The sequence below is a fragment of the Neofelis nebulosa genome, chromosome 2 (genome assembly GCF_028018385.1).
Source record: "Neofelis nebulosa isolate mNeoNeb1 chromosome 2, mNeoNeb1.pri, whole genome shotgun sequence".
NCBI lineage: Eukaryota > Metazoa > Chordata > Mammalia > Carnivora > Felidae > Neofelis > Neofelis nebulosa.
Window position 1 is genome coordinate 1,573,575 of NC_080783.1, and position 13,041 is coordinate 1,586,615.

General features: G+C 62.3%; 1 long non-coding RNA gene across 1 annotated transcript; it reads left to right on the forward strand.

Moving 5' to 3' along the window:
• Positions 1 to 7,190: 7,190 nt before the first annotated feature.
• LOC131494721 (uncharacterized) lies at positions 7,191 to 11,672 on the forward strand. Its single transcript, XR_009253575.1, has 2 exons — positions 7,191 to 7,564; positions 10,550 to 11,672. It is a non-coding gene; the product is annotated as an uncharacterized LOC131494721 (long non-coding RNA).
• Positions 11,673 to 13,041: the final 1,369 nt, after the last annotated feature.

Sequence of the window (13,041 nt, forward strand, 5' to 3'; positions counted from 1 at the left end):
ACAGGTCCGCGCAGAGGAGGACACACCGAGGTCGGGGAGGGTGTGCAAGGACCGTGCACAGGACGCGGTGGTGCACAGGTTCCCAGGTGGGAGCCCAGCACCCCCGGGGGGAGAGGGCACGCTCTGGGGGCGGGGGATGGTCATGAGAAGGCCAGGTCCAGGGGACACCACGGGGACCAAGGTCCAGAGGCGGGAGATGGCGGCAAAGGTGCCTCCTGGGCTCCCGGCCTCGGGTCCCTGCCGCATCCCTCCTCCCCGCATTTCTCTGTCGCTGGCATTCGGGACGCACCCAGCATGGCATCCGTGAGCGCACGCACCTGCTCCCACGGGAGTTACAGATCCGCTGGCACTGGGGGCGCCCCCCGGGCCAGGCGATGAGGGCTCAGCGGCTGGAGCATCCCCCACCCCGGTCCCTGTGGTGGCCGTCGTCCCCCGCAGCCCCCGCCCTCCCCGCCTCTTCCCCAGTGAGGACTGTCTGCCTACCCCGTGCCCCAGGGGGGGCTAGAGCTTGGAGATCTGGAGGGACCTGAGGGGAGACTACTTCCTGATCTGTTGTTGGCCCCGGAGCAGTGTGGCCACAGGGCGGGGCACCCGCCCCCCACCCCACTCCTGCCGCCCCGCTGCCCTCGCAGCCCCTGCACCACACCTGCCGAGGACGCTCAGACCCCCAGGCCGCACCCACTGCTGTAGCTGTTTGACCACGGGCCTGCCTTCCCCACTGAAGGAAGCTTCCAGAATGTAGGGTGGGGTCACCGACGGTGTAGACGGGGACAAATGGATTCATGAAATCAATTGCGTGCTTTGAGCAGAGTCTCCCTTTTGGAAACAGATCCCAAAGAAAGACCTTCTTCACTCTCCCTCGCGGCCTCAGAAGGAGCCGGTCCTCACGGCCCCTCGGGTTTGGGCTTGTGTCCCCCAGACGGAGAGGGCAAGCGTCTGCCGTTTGAGGCCAGCTGTGGTGCCTTGTTAGGGCGACCAGGAGACCCCGCAGTGGCAAGCAGAGGAGCAGACAGGCCAGCAGGGCCTCGAGGGGCGGGGCTGGGCCGGGCGGGAGGACGGAGGGGGCCCTCGGCCGGCCATGCGGAAGAGGCGCCCGGGCAGAGGCGGGGCCGGCCTTCCAGGGGAGGAACAGCAGGCTGGAGGCCCTGGGGTGGAACACACGTGTGTGCTCAGAAAGCGCAGAGGTCACAGGGGCAGCAGGGCCCCCAGGGCCGCGGCTTTGGACCTGCGCACTTTGAGGGGCAGCCCGTGGAGGGTGCGGAGCGGTGACCGGTCTGACGCCTGATGTTGGGGCCCCAGGCCCTCCTTGGCGACACAGGTCTCCCCGACTGTCCTGGTCGCCGGAGGTGCAGCTTTGGCCTTGGCCGCGGGCGCACTTTGACGAAACGCTGTGGCTCCTTGGCCCCTGCACAGGGCGGGCTGTTTGCTGGTTTACCCATTGCATGCGCCCCGTGAATTCAGAGTGACAAACTGGGGCGAGCTCTAGAGACCCATCCCGGGAGTCCTTTCCTGGGAGGAGCGTTCCAGATGTTATTCTAGAACAGTCCTTGAAAACACCAAAGAAAACTTAAAATCCCGGTGCCAGATGGAGCAGGTGAGCGGGACCTGAGGGCCAACCCCCAGGGGAGGTCAGAGAGCGCAGGTCACATCCCGGGTCACAGGAGGGGACACAGGAGACGGCCAGGGTGAAACGGCAGTGAGCCCACAGAACCCGGCGGCCCAAGGAGACCCTCAGCAGGCGGTCCCTCGTGGAGGGCAGCGTCCTGGGGCCCCCGTCCGGGGAGTGGGTGCCCTGTGGCATGTGGGCACCTGCCAGGCTGCCAGGCCACGGTCGCTCCCATCTCTGTCTTCTGACCCTCCCGCTGCCCTGGTGGTGCAAACTGCAGGGGAGAGGGAGGCTCAGGGAGAGAGCGCTTCGACGGAGGTCCTGCAGTCACCGAGCGTTGTCGTCACGTGACGCGAGCTCCAACGGAGAACAGGCGCCCCGCGGGGGGGGGGGAGGGGGGGGTGGGGGGGCACCTGGGATCCCAGCCACACGAGCCTCCCACGTGGCTGGCAGAGGGCCGCTCCCCCCCAGTGTTGGGAGGAGCCCCAAGCCCCGCGTGGCGACGCCTGCGTCCCGCGCCCGCTCGCGCTGGCGCAAGAGCGGGGCCCAGGCGGGTCCGGGAGGCGGTGGGAGCGTGACCCGGCGCCCGAGCTCTGGCTCTAGCCTGGTAGATTCACCCTGCTCTGCGAGGAGGCAGAAGGGCCCGGCGCACAGCCGAGAAGCTGTTAAAACGCTCGTCGGAAGTGATCCCTGAGTAAGCTGTCTGGTGCTCCCACAAAGAGGGGAGGAGGTATGTTTAGCCCACTTGAGAGAACACACGATTAGCGTGTTTGAGGAAGCGGGAAACAGCCAGGTTCACAGAGGGGGCCGCCCACAAGCGGGGGCTTCTGTAAACCCGCTCCTTAGCGATCCACCCAGACTGACTAATCCCTCTGAGAGTGGAAGGCGTAATTGCCCGTCTTTGGCAGGTAAGGGCACCTAATCTCTGGTTTTGCCGCAAATGTGGCTCTCTCCTCTCCAGCTGCCGCGGGCCCACGTTTTCCCCCAACCCCGGTCTCAGAGGGTCTGTCCTGTGGGTGGGTGTGACGCTGGGCGGGGGGGGGGGGGGGGCAGGTGTCAGACCAGGGGCATGAGGAAATGAATGGGTCACCACCAGGCCCAGCGGGGGAGCGTGGCACAGCCCGTGGCAGGTGTGGGCCGAAACTGGTCCCGGGGCCCCGGTTCTGACCCGCCGGGGTCACCTGTCGCTGCATGCGACTGTCTCCAGTTTCCCTAACGGGTGGGGCCCGGGGATACAAGGAACAGGAGATGCCTCGGGTCTCTGGGTCCGAATCTGTGGGGGGAGAGATGTGGCCGCCATGAAGGGCTCCTCCCTTGCCTCGGGTCACCCGTCCCCTCCCTGGCCGCAGGCACCTGTGAGGGGACTGCGAGCTGAGGGGAGGCACCTGCCGCCCGGCTCCTCCTCTTCCTCCTGGCGCTGTGGGCTTCCGACCCGCGAGGGGTCTGCTCAGTGTCTCCTCTTGTCCTCCCAGGACCCAGCAGGAGCCCGCACGCAGCAGCTGTTTCCACTCGTTGAACGAATCAAGCGTGGGTTCCCCAGAGACAGAGAGACCCAGAGAGATTCAAGTTTTACGGGACTGGCTCGCACAACCGTGCAGCCGTCAAGTCTGAGATCCGCGTGGCAGGCTGGCGAGGCTGGGAATCTGGGTGGGACTTGTTGCCACAGTCTTAAGGCCGGCTTCCTTTCCTCCGGGAAACCTTGCGTTTTTCTGAAGGCCTTCAACTGATTGGACGAGGCCCACCCACGTAACAGAAGGCGATCTTTGCTCAAAGGCTGCTGATGGTGGGTGCTAACCACACTTGCCGGATACCTTCACGGCAGCACCGGCATCAGTGTCTGGTTGAGCTGTGGGTACAGCCGCCTGGCCCACGTGGCACCCGAGCTGACCCGGGGTCACGCACGAGAGATCCCAGGCACAGGGGTTGGAGCATCTGGCCTGGCCTGGGAAGCAAGGGAGCTTGTGGGTGGTGCAGGCCTGGAAACAGAGGCCCTGGTGAAGACCGCCCCCCTCCACTCGGTGCCTCACCCCTTCCCCCCTCCACAACTGCCAGACCCCTTCACCCGGCTGGGGGAGGCCACGCCGCCAGCGACCAGGTGGGAACGGCCGGGACCCCTGGGGCCTCCACTACCACAGGAAGGGACCCGGGGAGGAGCTGGCCGGGACACTAGGGGTCTTCCCCTAGTGTCAGGGGGCTGAGGATAGAACCCAGGGAAGATAGCCTTGGAAAGAGGGGCCGGACTAAAGATGGAGGGAAAGGCCAAGTCGGGGGGGGGGGGGGGGGGGGGGGGAGGTGGAAGGCCAGGGCGAGTGGAGGAGGGGCCCGGCTCGCCCGTCCCCTCCCCCACCCCAAGGGAGGGCAGCTATAAAGGGAGCACCAGGGCCCAGCACAGCCGCCCTCCCTGTCTGCCTGTGGGCCCACGGATCCAGGCCACCACCCAAGGGCGGGTGGCCGGCCGGGTCCTTCACGCGGCCGGCAGGATGCGGAAGTGGGAGAGGGGGAGGCAGCAGGGGGAGCGGCAGTTCAGGAGGAGGGTTTGGTGTTAGGGTAGGGCTCTGGCTCCCGAGGATGGCCCGAGGATGGCCCTGGGGGAGAGCCGCTGCAGGCCCAGCTGGAAAGGGAGAAGAGACACTGGCCTGTGGCAGCGTGACAGTGTGCCCCCAGCACCTACCGCGTGCCAGGCCCTGGGCGGCCGCTATAAACGGCCACGGAGTGGGTGAAACCTGGTGGTTTCCCTCCCCAAGGCCCCTGCGGTCGGTCGGTCGGTCGGAGGGCTGGGGGAGCCTTCCAGAAGATGGGGGAACCTGCAGGTGGAGGGCAGGAACGGGGGTGGGGGAGATGCACTGAGGGAGGAGCACCTTCTAACAGGAAAGAAAATCACTGTCAGTTAAGTGCTGTTAAGTTTCCCACACAGACAGGAAACTGTGTGGTCGCAGGTTGCTTCTTCCTCAGGCCCCGGGGAGGGGGACGCGTGAAAGCAGGGCGAGGCGGCAGAGGGGGGACCTGGTGTCTGCACAGGTGCCCTCCTGAAGGCCCCCGTCTACCCTGAGTCACCCCCACCCCCCAGGGCCCAGGCGTCCATCCGTTGTCTCTCCCGACCCCTCCTCCCGACTCCGACTCCGGGGCAGGTGGTGGTCATCTGGCCGCCGTCCTCCTGCGGCCCCCGGCAGCCCCCCACCTCCCGCCAGCCCCGTCTTCCCTGCTCCACACCTGCTTCACCCAGGGGGGATGCTCAGAGTGGATGCTCTCTGTGCGTTTATGAGGGGCTGGGAGACCTCCCCACCCCCCACCACCCAGGGGGCAGCACGTTTGGGCGGGGGTGGGAGGGGGGTAGGGGGGGTGGGGGGGGGAGGGGGACAGCGCAACCCAGAGTGAATGCAGGTGGGTGGTTCCCCTGACCCCATCCTCAGGGAAAGGCACCCAGGGTGCGGGGGGCCTGGGGTCCCTGACTCAGTCGGGGGGAGGCGCCCGGGGTACAAGGAGCAGACCAGCAGGACCCCTGACCCCGACGTCCGGTGGAGGAGCCCGGAGGGGCAGAGGCAGAGGTGGCCCAGACCGCCTTGGTGGCGTGGGGAGGGGGCCGGAGGGTGGGGGGAAGGGAGGGCGCCCCCGGGCAGGGGCTGGCAGGGGCCGGGGCACCAAGCGTCTGGAGGCGTGGCTGGCGGCGCCCACGGGGCGGGGACCCAGGCAGGACCTCCGAACCCGGGGTGTGGCTGCCGTCGCTCACAGAGGGGGCCCCCGGGCTCCCGAGCGGCAGACCGAGGTGAAGAGTCGCGCCCCGGCTGGGCGGGGGGCGCACCTGGGCGGCGGCGGCCGGGTTGCCGTGTGGCTCCCGAGGAAGGGGCAGAACCGACGGCCGGGCTCCCGGACGCGGCCCCCGGGGCGGTGCGCCCGCAGGGAGCCGCGCCCGGGGGTGGGGAGGGAGGCCGCCCGCGCGCCCGGCCCGCCGCACCCCTGCAGCCGCTCAGGGCTGGGGGCGCCCTGGGGCCGCCGGGAGGGGCGGGCGCACAGGAGGGGGTGTTACTGGGCCCCCTGCGGAGCAGAACCGCTTTCGTTTTTCCGTGTTTTCCGGCCGGTGTTCTGGGCTCTCGTGTGCTCTCTTGGCTGGTGATGCGCGGACTCGCGGCGCTCGGATTTCCCTGGCACGTGAGAGTACCTCGGGTGTAATTTTTCTTCCGTTTCTGAAATAGTCGTGTCTTCACGGTGGCACCTGGCCTGCCTGTCTGCCCGCACGTTTGCTGTTCCTCGTGCCGTCTGGCGCAGACGCCCTTCCGCGGGGCCCGGGGTTGCAGGGGAGCCGGGCGGGGGACGCTGTCCCAGGCCGCGTGGCCGGGCCTCCTGGGCCCCCAGCGCTGCTCACCTGGGGACGGTGCTTTGCTTGCTGGCTTCCTTTTAATGGTGCAACGGTTGTGGGTGCACAGGACACGGCGAAACCAGCGCACGGCGTGGGGAAGGGGGGCACGGACCCTCCCCCAGGTGCCGTGGACGTTTGCACACAAGTGTGTGGGTGGACATAGTTTTCACTTCTCTGGGATTCGTGCCCAGGGGTGAGGCTGCCGGATCCGACCCTGACTGTAGGTTTGGGTTTTATTAAGCGACCCCAAAACGTGCGCGCGGAAGGGCCGCCACCCCACCACCCCACCTGTGCTCGGGAGAGACCCGTCTCTCCGCCTCTGCCGGGCTCCCAGTCCTTCCTCCAGTCTCTGCCAGGTGAGGGGTGGGCTCCACTTCACGGGGGTCTTAATTTGCATTTCCCTGGTGCCTGAAGATGTTGAACGTCTTTTCACCTGCTAATCGGCCTCCCCCCCACCCCCCCCAAATGTCTGCTCACATCCCTTGCACATTTTTTAAGTGGACTGTTTGTATTTTTTACTGTTGAGATTGCGGCTCTTCACGCGGGCAGAAGTGAGTCCTCTGTCACCTGGCCTGCACGCGGGGGTTTCAGGAGCAGAAGTTTGTCATTTTCACAAAGTTCAATATTATCGTTTTTTTCTCTTACGGATTGTGCTTTGGGTCACGTTTCAGAGCACTTTCCCTCGCCTGGATCCCCAGGGTTTCTCCTGTGCTGTTTTCTAAGAGTTTTAGAGATGTACATTTTACATCCAAGTCTGTGGTTGGTTTTGAGTTAATTTTGTATGCGGTGGGAGACTCGGTCCCATGTCCCGCCTTCTGCCCGCGGATGTCCACGTACTCAGGTACCTGCATAGAGACGACATTCTCTTCATTCCCCTTCTTCCCAGAATCCCTTCTTTTCTGCTTTATTTCTGAAGGCTACTTTTACTGGGTATAGAATCTGGGACTGGTAATTCTTCTTTGGAAATCATTGTGCCAATTTTTTCTGGCCTCCAGGCTTTCGGATGAGAAATCTGCTGTCATTTAAGTCCCTTTCCCCTCCAGGTAATGCCTCGTCCCATCAGTACAGACTTTATATTTGAATATTAAATATTTATTATTTTAAATGTTTATTAAATATTTAATATATCATGTTAATATATTAAATATTAAATATTTGAATATTAAAAAGAAATTTTTACAGGTTGGTAAAGCACACAGTTGCAAAAAGAGCCGTGAGCCTTCTCTATGACTTACACCAGGTTGTCGGTGGTAAAGGGTGGATGTAATCAGCTATATTGTCAGCGTGTTGTGGACATAATCTAAGGGCATTTCCTCTCAAACCTGAGACCCTTAAAAAATATCCCTCAATAAAGTCTCACATGAACAGCTGCCCATGTGTGGGCCAGCCGTATGATACCAGGCCACTGTCCCTGCCCCCCACACGCCCAGGTCAGGCCCCAGGGTGCATCTTTGGTCTGGCTGCACCCCCTCCCAGATGGGCTGGGGGGCATGAGTGGCTTGACAGGAAGCCTCTCCCCGCAGGTGGCCCTGGGACAGGCTCCAGGGCTCATGGGATGGGAGGCCAGGGAAGAAGCTCAAGGTTTACACAGCCCAGGAGTCCAGGTAAGGGGTGTGGGTTGAAGGGTGAGAGGCTTCACGGCCCCATGTCCCCAAGCCCAAAGCAGCTCAAGTGACTATGGCACCCGCAGCTGCTCCCACACCCTGGTTTCCAAGGCCCCGTGACCCCTGGGGATTCTATCCCGTCCAAGGAGCAGCATGGACTCTCTCTCAAGAAAGGTCTCCAGGGGGGCGCCTGGGTGGCGCAGTCGGTTGGGCGTCCGACTTCAGCCAGGTCACGATCTCGCGGTCCGTGAGTTCGAGCCCCGCGTCAGGCTCTGGGCTGATGGCTCAGAGCCTGGAGCCTGTTTCCGATTCTGTGTCTCCCTCTCTCTCTGCCCCTCCCCCGTTCATGCTCTGTCTCTCTCTGTCCCAAAATAAAATAAATGTTGAAAAAAAAAAAAAAAATTAAAAAAAAAAAAAAAAAAAAAAAAAAAAGAAAGGTCTCCAGGGGCGCCTGGGTGGCTCAGTCGGCTAAGCGTCCCACTTTGGCTCAGGTCACGATCTCACGGTTCGTGAGTTCGAGCCCGCGTCGGGCTCTGTGCTGACAGCTCAGAGCCTGGAGCCTGTTTCAGATTCTGTGTCTCTCTCTCTCTGACCCTCCCCCGTTCATGCTCTGTCTCTCTCTGTCTCAAAAATAAATAAATGTTAAAAAAAAAAAAAATTTTTTTTTAAAAAATAAAAAAAAGAAAAAAAAAAAAGAAAGGTCTCCAGGCTTGGGGCAAAGGTCTCTGTGCCACTGGCCTGGAAGGTGGAGGTGAGGAGGTCCCAACGGCCCCTCCGTCCTGGGGGTCCACTCGCCTGGTCTGGGCTGCAACTCGCCACCAGACACATTCTGCAGACTTTGAGGTCAAGCCTCCAAGTGCCAGGCTGCCTTTCAGAACAGCTCCCACACTATCCAAAGATGCTGGCACCTCCAGAGCACAGAAGAGGTTGGGCAGGGTGGGGCACCCAGTGCACTTAGCACGGAGTCATGACAAACTCTGTTAGGGGTGATTGTTTATACTTGAGGGAAAGTGAAAAACGGAAGGAAGAAAGGGAGGGAAAGCAGAGGAGGAGGGAAGGAGGAGGGAGGGGGAAGGGGGAGGAGGGGGGAGGGAAGATGGAGGAAGGGGAGGGAGGAGGGGGGATGAGGGAAGGAGGGGGGAGGAAGGATGCAGGAGGGGAGAGGAAGGAGGGGAGAGAGGGGAAGCAGGAGGAGGTGGGGAGGGAGGAGGGGGAGGAGGGGGGAGGGAAGATGGAGGAAGGGGAGGGAGGAGGGGGGAAGGAGGGGGGAGGAAGGATGGAGGAGGGGAGAGAGGGGAAGCAGGAAGAGGTGGGGAGGGAGGAAGGGGGGAGGGAGGAGCGGAAAGGGAGACCTGAGCCAAGAGAAAAGCACCTGCCCTGCGGTCAGGCCTGTCCTAGCTTCGAGAGACCCACCTGTAGAGCAAGATCCCCACCGTTTGGTGTCCCTGGGGCCCCAGGAGTGTCTGACCCAGCATGGTATCTGCGTGGCCCTGAAACCCTCACTGCAGGACAGGACTCGGGGCCTGCTGCTGGCAGCCGTCCCTGGGTGGGAGTCCCATCCCGCAGACACTCCGGGGACTCCGGCCCGCATCAGAGGAGGAGCAGCCTGGGCCTAGTAAGGTGGCCTCAGCCGCATTGGAAGATCAGCCTCAGAGAGCGTGAGGCCCCACTCTGGGGCGACCGGGAGCCACACACACCCCAGGGGGCCCAGTCTTCCTGCACGAAGGCCTCCCCGGTTTGCTCTGGTTTCAAGTCCGTGGTCTGTCACGGCTCAGAGGCCATCCGGACCTGAGCGGCACCCCTGTAATGTGTGTCTTTCCGGGGCAGGGATCCCCGGTGCACAGGGTGCAGGGTGCAAACGTGGTTCCCCTAAGGACATGAGGACATGTTCCACCTGGAACATTCCACATCTCCCCTCCCTGGACAGGAGTGGCCCCAGGTGGCCCAGCACTGCAGCCCCTGAGTGGGCACCACCCTGCTCCCGTCTCCAGAGGCTTCCAGTCTCCCTGGGGAGGCCACTGCCTCCTGGCTCTGTGCTGCCCCTCTGGCTGCCCTCCTCGCCCTCTGCCAGCTGACCTGTGCCCTCAGCCCTCCGGCAGCCGGGCAGGGTGCTGTGTGCCTGCTCCCCTCCTGCACCTGCTCCTGTCCCAACACTGTGTGTGGTGCTTTCTCAAGGGCCTGGATCCTCTGGTCATAGGCGGGGTAGGAGCTGACCAGTGGGTCCCCAGTGCAAGTCTGAGCCTTGTCTTGCGGCTGTGGCCTGGATGAGACCTCGGTTTCCCCTCCTGTCAGGACCATAGCAGGACTCACACTGGGGTATGTGAGGCCTGATCAGAGCGAGGGTCCTGGACACACAGGGCGTAGGGATGAGACCACATGGAGGCCTCACTCTGAAAAGCATAGCAGGACTCAGTGGTCCTGCTGTGACCCCAGGTTCCTTCCAGCGAAAGCCTCGTGTCCTTAGCAGAAGTCAAAGGCTGGGGTGGGCATAGATACCTGTCATGGGAACGGGGTGACCTTTCCCAGAAACCGTGAGGGCGACTGTGAGGGTTGGCAAGTGGCAGGGTGCTGGGGAGGCTGAAGCAATGTAGCCCCACGGCCAAGATTTGGGGTCCCACCCCGTTCCCGGGTGGGAAGGCAGCAGGGCCTCCCCAGGTCCTACAGAAATGCTGGCCGGGGCCGCTTGGGCAGAGAGAAGAGCTGCCACCCATCAAGGCTACCCTGTGGGCTGGTGACGGCTGCTGCTTTCCTGATACTGGGGGTTTCTCATCGAGACTCCCTGGAACGGGTCCCCACCCCGCCGGCTGCAGGCTCCCCAGAGCCCTGGGGTTAGACAAGTGCCTCTCCCTGGGGCAGGAAGGCCACCTGGGTTTGCCCAGGACTTCAAGGCCATGAAGTGCACCCCCGCCCCGACCCCGGCGCCCCTGCATCTGAAAGAGAGACCCGTCTCCCCACCTCCTTGCCCCCGTGATCTTGTTTTTGCAGGGCCTCGGAGGAACCGGCAGCTGCTCGCTAAGAAGGGGCCATCTGTGAGCAGGGGAGAGACGGGCTCGCGGGCAGCTTGACAGCAAGGAAGGACACCGCAGGGAACAGCAAGAAAGGTCAGACCCTGGACCAAACCGCAATGATTTTCTGACCATACGCCGAATAATTTCTGTTCTCTTCCTTGTGAAGTGCTCGCAGATTCTCTTCTTTATTTCTAAACAGGGCCCTGTGTGGTCCTCTTTGAAAGATGTGCTTCTTATCTGTGGCCTTGTGGAGAAGCTCACCTTCAATCTGGGAGTCTCGATCCAGAAGGCTCTAGAGCTGCCTGGTCACAGGTGGTCGCGGGGCGTGCAGGACTGACGTGGCCCACACCCTTCCGGGTCATCTCCAGACAAGTTTCACAGGTGTCTCCCTGCTCCATGTTTCGGGCACAGTAAAGAGCCTGGGTCCCTAGTTACTGTGTTCCCGGAAAGCACATCGTGAGGTTCAAGGCATCCTCGGGAAGCCTGCTTCTCCAGAGATTCGTCATAGCTCCGATGAGACGAGAGTGGCCTGGGTCAGCTGAGAGGGTGCTCTCCAATCCCACTGCTGTTGATTGCCACGCCTCTCAACGCTGGGCCTCGGTTTCCCCGCATATAAAACAGGCACGTGACTGCCCTGGGAGAACGTTGTTTAGACTGAATGGAATGACCAGCTGCACCCCAGCATTGGCTGGGCTTGTGCCGTGTCTTACTTTGGGTTAAAATCAGTCAGATCTGCCTCAGGGGACCCCAGAGCCCTCCCCAGGGGTCCTGCCTGTTTCCAGGGGCTCGCCCCCAGGGTGCCTCCAGGTTTGACTCCCGAGGCATCGGTCCACACCAGAGAACGCCTGGCCACGTGCAGCTGGCTCAGTCACATCCTCTGTGGCCCCCGAAGCCGCTCTTGACAGAGCAAGGACATTCACACAGTGTGTCACAAAGCATGACCCCGCCCCATGTACCCGTGCTCTGTGTACATGTGCGCGACAGAAAAGTCTCTTCACGGAACAGCCCCCGCTCTGGACTGCGCAGTCTGGCATCTTCTGTGTCGTTATGTTCCAGTCTGTTCTACTCGTTAGGAAGAAAACGCTAGTTGTGAGCCACTAGATTGACTTCCTGACCCATCTTATGAGTCGCAGCACCGCCCCCCCCCCCCCCCCAACTCAGGCTTGAAGAGCCTGGTGGAGAAGGCCACAGTGAGGGCTTTGGGTGAACACAGTATTTATTTTTCCGAAATGTGAGCACAGAAACGTTCAGCATTAGATCCAAGTTCCTCTGCTGCGTCTGTGCCTGGGGCTCAGGCCGAATCCCTCACTGCCCCCTCATTGCCTCCTTCCTCCAGGGCCAAGAAGACAACACCCCACAGGAAGCCTGTGCCGGCTGGCTTTGGCGTGATCCCGGTGCACACCTCCCCCCACCTCCCCCCAAACACGGGCTTCTCCCTTATGTGGCATCTGAGGCCCCGGAGCCTTCTCTGCCCCGCGGGGATGGGGCAAGGTGGCCGGGTGGTTAGATGTCTGGGCTCTGAGGCCCACCAGCCTCTCCAGCTGACCTTGGTGAGTTTGGAGACTTGCTTTCTCCGGAACGAAAGTTACCATCTGCCAGCCACCTCCAGGGGCCAGGCCCGCTGGGTTCTCCTGCAGTGGCCGGTCTGCTGCTGCTTTCTGTGAAAGGGGATCCTCATGGTCCGCCCCCACCTGGATAGAGGGCAGACAAATGACCAGCGGAGAATAAATGTCAGCTGCGCTCGCTCACGAGGACTCCTGTTCTTTTCGCAGACCTCGCGCCTGATCCGCGGGGGCGCGCCTGGTTCTAGTCTTGCACATGCTGAAGTGTCGCTAGCCAGCGGGAGTGAGTCACGAGAAATGCCCACGAGCTCCATGTGCAGAGAGAAGGGAGTGAAGGAGGGAAGTCTTTGGTCCTGATGTTGGCCACCTGCCCCCTTGATGCATCTTTTAGGGCCTGATCTCTTTGGGGGTTAGAAACCCCCGGGGTTCAAGTTCACCGGGAGCAAAGCTCCCCTAGTCTGCAGCATCAGCCCCTAGTTCTAGAAATCCAGCCTGGGGGAGGGGAGCAGAGGAAAATGCAGTGTCCGAGATGGCTCCCTCGGGGTGTCTCTGGGGGGACCGACCTTTCTGGGCTCCGGGTGCTGGCACGGGGAGGGGAAAGAGGAGGGGGAGGATGGCAGATGGGGAGGAGTAGGGGGTTGGAAGGCAAGGCTCAGGCTTTGGTTGGTTGCCCTCTTCTCCCCTCCCCTCCCCACGAGGACCTGGGAGGACTGATGGCAGCAGAGGTCTCTGATCTAGGAGAGGTGTGGAGCCCAGATGTCATGAAGTGATGACACTCTGGCCACGGGAACCCGTGTTCATCATTTTGAGTGAGTACCTTTGCACCAAAGGAGGGCCCCCAGGATGGCGCCTGCCTGCGGTTTTCAACCCTGCTGCCTTCTTGAGCAGCCTGGAGGGTTCCACGCTG